The sequence below is a fragment of the Eubalaena glacialis genome, chromosome 3 (assembly GCF_028564815.1).
Source record: "Eubalaena glacialis isolate mEubGla1 chromosome 3, mEubGla1.1.hap2.+ XY, whole genome shotgun sequence".
Lineage (NCBI taxonomy): Eukaryota > Metazoa > Chordata > Mammalia > Artiodactyla > Balaenidae > Eubalaena > Eubalaena glacialis.
Window position 1 is genome coordinate 34,120,024 of NC_083718.1, and position 6,208 is coordinate 34,126,231.

A 6,208-nucleotide genomic window follows, 5' to 3' on the forward strand; every position below is an offset into this window, starting at 1 on the left:
CAGGGCCGAGTGCCTCCTGCTGGCCCCCTGGGAGTCTGGCTCTGCCCTGTACCCTCACCCCACCTCCCATGCAGCCAGCAGGGTGTTGCTCAGGGAATGAAAGCAGTGACTAATTGGGAGGCGAGCAGCCACCGCCTGCTCACCCGGTAATAGCTCTCAGTGCAGGGCCAGAAGAGAGCAGGGCCCGTGCCTGGGTTTGGGGAACTAGTAACATCTTCTAGGAATCGGGCCCGCTTTCCCCTGCCCCGCACACAGCTGCCTGTGTGGGGGGTAATAAGCCCCTCTGGGAGCTGCATCAAGTCTCTGGGAACCAGCCTTGTTTTTCTACCAGTGAGGAGGAGTTTCATTGATTCGTCCACACCCTCTCACCTGGGCCCCAGGTAAGGCACTTAGGTACTGTGCATGATGGAGCCATAACCTTGGCCCCCTTAGTAAGGCTTCCCAACCAGATGGGCTAGTGGGCCTGGACAGGCCTTCTGGGCTGAAAGAGTTAACGCAGCTCCTAGAGGAGCCTCCCTCTTGCCGAGATGAGCAGAGATTTGGTTAAATCCTGGAGCCCTGGAGAACCTGCTCCCTGGGGGACACCGAGAGCAAGTCAGAGCCCCCCTCCATCAGTCTGAGAGAGGGGGGTCTCATCCTGGGGGGAGAGCAGGTCCAGCCTTCCACCTACTCCCCATCTCCAGGCTGTCTTGCCCAGTTTGGGGCGGGGGGTGTGTGGAATCTCAGGGGCCTGCTTCTTGGTTACCAGACTGAGTCTGGGTCACTGGGCTCCCAGGCTACTGGGAGCCAGATCACCCTGCTGCATATTCTGCTTCTCTGCCCTGCTACCTGCTTTGCAGAAAACTAAGAGCAGAAGGTGGGGATCTAAGGTTGAGGGAGAGAGCCCGGCTGGGGGCTCTTCCACTAACTGGCTTCAAGACCCATGCCATCTCTGTGCCTCAGTGTCCTCATCTGTAAAATGGGTGCTCTCTAGCGTCTCTTCCAGCTCGGAGACTGTGATGCTCCCAGAGAGTGCAGGGTGGCCGAGGGCCTGGGAATGCTGCCCCTGGATGGGAGTGGGGAGGTGGAGGAGGCAGGCTGCCGATGACCTGAGTCTGCCTCTAGGGCCAGTGCAGAGTCCGAAGACCGGTGCAAGCTCAGGATCTCCCGGCCTCACTGCGGGATCTATTCCCCGGGAAATAGAGGGCTCCCAAATGCCCTTAAACCTCAATGTTGATCACCACCACCCCGTTCCTGCCTTCCCAACAGTCACAGCTGGCACCAAAGGAGCAGGCGGGGGGTGGGGGGAAGAGAGGGGAGAAGTGGGCCCAGGACCCGTCAGGGAGGATATAGGCTGAGAAGCTTGGTGTTCCGGTGCGAGTGGCGGGAGTAGTGTTTAAACAGATGGCACTCCCTCCCCCGCCCCAACTCCAGCCTCATACCTACCTCCCTGTGTCAGGAAGGGGGCCAGGTGCCACCTCTCCACCTGTCCCTCCCTATCCTTGCCACTTTCAGTTCCAGGCTTGAACCCAGAGGTTCAGCACTTCTAGCCCGTCCAACACGCCCCCAGCACCCTCAGCGCAGAATAGGTATCACTTGTGTGTTGTATTTAACTGCTTGAGAACAGCTGTGATTGTATGCCTCCATGTCACATGCTCACACTCACACTCACACAGTGGGCTGACCAGTCTTCAGTGCTGCCCAAGAGCAACCCCAGGGCACACACACACACACACACACACACACCCCTCATACTCCCTCTCACACACATTGTCTCTCACTCACACACTCCCTCCCTCTCTCTCATACACACATACACTCTCACACATGCTCTCAGGTTGCTGGGGTCAGCAGGGTGCTTAGCCATGGAAGAATCTAGAAGCAGGACCCTGGATGGTACACAAATGCAGGAAGCTGTCCTCATGATAGGGAGCCACTGGGGCACTGGGAACCACAACAGGCTTTGGAATCGATGGACAGGAGTTGGTGACCTTGGCTTCATCTCCTAACAGTGTTGGGAGCTTGGACAAGTTATCTCCCCTGGTGGACCTGTTTTCTCATCTGTGAAGTGGAGATCGTAACACTTCCTTTGCAGAGCTGTTCTGAGTGTTGAATGAGGTACGGAGTGCCCTGCAGAGGCAGTCTTGGGGCTGTTTGGACTTGCCTTGGGGTAGCGGTGAGGATAGGGGCGTGGAGAGAAGATGGGGCACCAGGCCCCCTCCCCACTTCAGCCAGAGCAACTCCACTTATACTTGCTTTATCTGCTGGACTGCCCTCCGAGGTTCCCTTTACACAAAGGTTTCCGCAGCTCCGAAGAGTTTGAAAACGCCCGTTTGGCACAGGTGTGCCCCGTCCGGAGTCTGGCACAGAGAAGGTGCTCAGTCATCGTTTGCTTCCTGCCCTTTGTCTGCCTGCCAGTCTTGAGAGCTCAGCGAGGGGGTAGGGTGTGGGCTCGGGGAGACAGGCACTTATCCTGAGTGTGTCCGAGCAAAGCGGAAACAGACTGGCAGGGACCTGTGGCCGGGGCTGGAGACTCCGGGGACGAGCCTGCTGCTGCCCGTCTGCCGTTGCCCACCAGCAGTGCTGGAGAGAGTGGGGTGGGTGTGCGTGTGTGCGTGTGTACGCATGTATGTGATGTTTGTGCGTATCTGTGTGTTCTGTCTCTATGTCCCTGTGTACATGTGTGGTCTAGTCTTGTGTCTCTGTGTATATGCATGTGTCTGTATATGAGTATATCTGGTCTTTGTGTATTGAATATATGCCTCTGTGTGTGTGTGTGTCTGTGCCTTGTGTCCCAGCCCTGCCTTGTTTCCCCGTGATCTACCAGGAGCCCTGCACCCTGGATCATTCACCTCCACCCCACAGTGGTCAGAATTATCTGTTGTCTCTCTTACCATAAGTAATTACCAGACATCATGGGTAATACAATCCCTCTGCTCATCCTAAACTTTGACGTAATCCAGACTTTTATCAGTCACCTCTGGGCTCAAGGGCCCTGGGCACCCCCTGGGGCCTGAGACCTGCAGCCTCAGAGGAGACATGGGTCAGGGAGGGCCTGGTACCAGGAAGCACCTAGGGTTGCCCTCGGGGAGCATTAGAGGCTGATCAACCCAATCAGATGTACATTGAGCCAAGGCCACTGTGTGCTAAGGCCTTGTGTGAACGCACATCCCCACCCCCCCAGAGCTTGGGTCAAAGGTTGGAGCTTATTTCCTCCCTGACACGAGGCAGTTGGTATCCAGTCTTGCCCTGCGTCCATTCCCATTGTGTATTTAACACCACGTGCCAGGCATTGTGCTAAGTGCTGGGGAGGCAGGAATAAAAACACCGCCTTTGCCGAGCTCCCTGCCCAGCTGAGTGCAGCGGGGGATGTGCTCACAAGCTGCATGGGCCAGTTGTCTCCCCATAACATCTGCCCTGTGACACATTCTAGAATACCCAGGATGGAGGAGGCCTTTTTGTCAAGAGCAAGGCCGGAGTGGAGCTATGCCAGGCCTAGAGCTGGCCCTGTGGACCCTGAGCCAGCCAAGCCTGGCCCCGGCCAGCTGCCCTGGTGCAGGGGTGCAGGCACAGGCTGGCACAGGCTGGCACAGGCGGACACAGGCTGTCACCATTCAGGGCCGGTCCTGGGAGAACGTGGGGGGCTCATAATCTGCTTGGGGTTCCGGGAGACCAGGGGGAGCTGGCCGAATTGTTGGGCCCAGGAGACAAAGGACCTGGAGGACAGCTGGGGGATGGAAGGCTGTGAGCTGGACTCCAGGGTTTGCTGGGCTGAGGACCCTTGCACAGAGGCGTCGGAAAATGAAAGACACACTCCGCCCAAGTGCCTTCCCTTGGGGTACTGAGCTCCTGGCCCCAAGCCTGTCTCTCCTTCCCCCTGGACAATGGAGATTCGAGCAGCTTTGGGATGGGTGGTGGTAGGAAAAGAAGGAGTTTGGAGCCCATTTGAGGGCAGAGACTAAGTGACTTGTTATAAGCTGACAGGTATTATAGGAGCCCTTCGGGTCCCCCCCGTGCTCCACCTAGCAGCGCAGCACACTGGCTTAGTGGGGTGGGCTCTTGCGTTGACAGGCCTGACAATTACTAGCCAGTGTAACCTTAGTATAACTAACCAGCGTAACCCCAGTTATTACGTTCATTACTTAACCTCTCTGAGCCTCAGTCTCTATCTGCAAAATGGGGATGAGAGGGGTAGTACCCACCTCCTGGGACCCCTGTGAGGTCAGCACAATTCCTAGCCCACAGTAAGTGCTTGGGAAAGATCAGAGCTCATCACTGAGAACCCTCATGGGCCTCGAGCACGGACCCCAGCACACCAAGGGACACACAAGTGTGTCGACAGACACTGTGCCCGGCTGTGAGTCGGGCTCACTTCCACACAGTCGCGACATCCGGCCAGGCTCACATGTGTCGAGAACGCTGAGAGTCTCCCACAGTCTCCCTGGGCGGGTGCCTTCCTGCTGTACCCCACAGGCGTGGCGGGCCTGGGCCAGCACCGGCGGGCATGCCGTTCCAGACAAGGCACAAGGACACACAGAGACACACCCAGACACCACGTGTTCAGGAGAGCATGGGGCTCGGACACCCACGTGGGCTCCCCCAAACAGGTGCTCCTCCTCAGCCACCCCACCTCCTGCCTGTGGGGTGTACGATGGGAGGGGGACTCTACCTACAAAAGGAATTGCCACCTGGGACGGGACCACTGTCTTTCGGGAAGGTCTGAGCCATGCCCACACCCCATGGAAGGATGGGGTGTCCTCAGTGGCCTGGTGGGCCTGCGTGCCTGGTGGCAGGAGCTGGCAGGAAGAGGACTGGAGCTGAGAGGCCTCGGTGCGGGCGAGGCTGGTGCCCTGAGCTGGAGGAGGTCCTTCGGGCATATTTGGGTGGGATAGGGACCTTCTCAGTCCCCAGGGGGGGACAGGGACTGCTTGGTGACAGGGCAGCCTTGCAGCTGGGTCCCTCCCCAGCCTGCTCTGTGTGCTTCCTCTCTCTTCCCACCCCTCGGTGTTCTCTGCAGGCTCTTTGTATTTGCAGCTGGTTCCCTGAGGCCCCAGCCCTGGCACTGCCGTGCCCTCTGGGGAGAGCTGTGACTCCCAGGCTCATGGGTTTGCCTGAGCTTGCGGCATGGGGCCGGGGAAGTCCGGCCCTTGATCTGCAGCCGGGAGTCTTTGGCCCTTCTGTCCCCACCCTCTCTACTGAAGAGACCCCTCAAAGTGGGGAGTGGGCAGAAGGGGAGAGCCTTGCATTCTCCTGGGAGGACCTGTGGGTGGGCAAGTAGCACCCAGACTCGAGGTTTTCCTACTTGCCTGCCTACTCCGTGTGGGGTCTGGGGGCAGAACGAGTGAGGGCTTTGGGAGGAGGGCCCCTTTTGAGACATCAGGCGTAGGAGCAATTGTTTCAACTTGGTTCAGAAGATCCAAATCGGGAAGAAACTAGTGGAGCAACTTTGCATGTCCCCTCATCTCTGCTGAGAGGTGACTCCCTCTAATTCCTGGACAGGCTGGTTCAGAACCAAGCCTGGTCCATGTGGGTTTGAACTTGCTCCTCCCCTCAGGCTAGTTTCCGCTCTAGGGCCCAGATTAACTGCACCTGTTGGGCTGCACCGCAGGAAGGCCACCCTTCAGCCAGAGCCAGGGTCGGGGAGCATTTTGGTCTATGAGGTCGGCAGACATTCAGAGGATGTGGGCTGGGCTGGAGGAGACCCAGCAGGTTTCATCTGGATGGGTGCCCCAAGTGTTGGGTGGGGCTCATCGGATAAAGATGCTGAGGTGCACTTGGGTCTGCATGTGTTCTGGGATGGAGTGTATTCAGTTTTGGGTGAGAATGTCACACACTTTTGCCTTTGTTTGCATCCTCTCTGGGTAAACAAGGAAACATGGGCTCACTTTGTATCAAGAGAACTCATTAAACCCATGGAAGTACTTCTTTACTCCAGGACAGTTACCACTGGGGCACAGAACCCATGGAAACTCCCATGAATGTTCCAAGTTAGCAAAGTCCTGGGGGGTTTGGTCTAGATTAGGGAGGTCCAGAAGGTTGAGAGGTGGCCAGCATGCAGGAGGGAGAGAAAAGGATGTCTGTCTTCTTATGGATTCCTGAGTCACCTCCCCCTGTACCATTTGCAAGAGGATAACCTGAGGCTGGGAGAAATTAACAGGTCACCTAGCCCAACCTCTACTTCTAGGCAGGACTGTCTCTAAGCTTGGACAGACTCCAGCTCTCCACACCC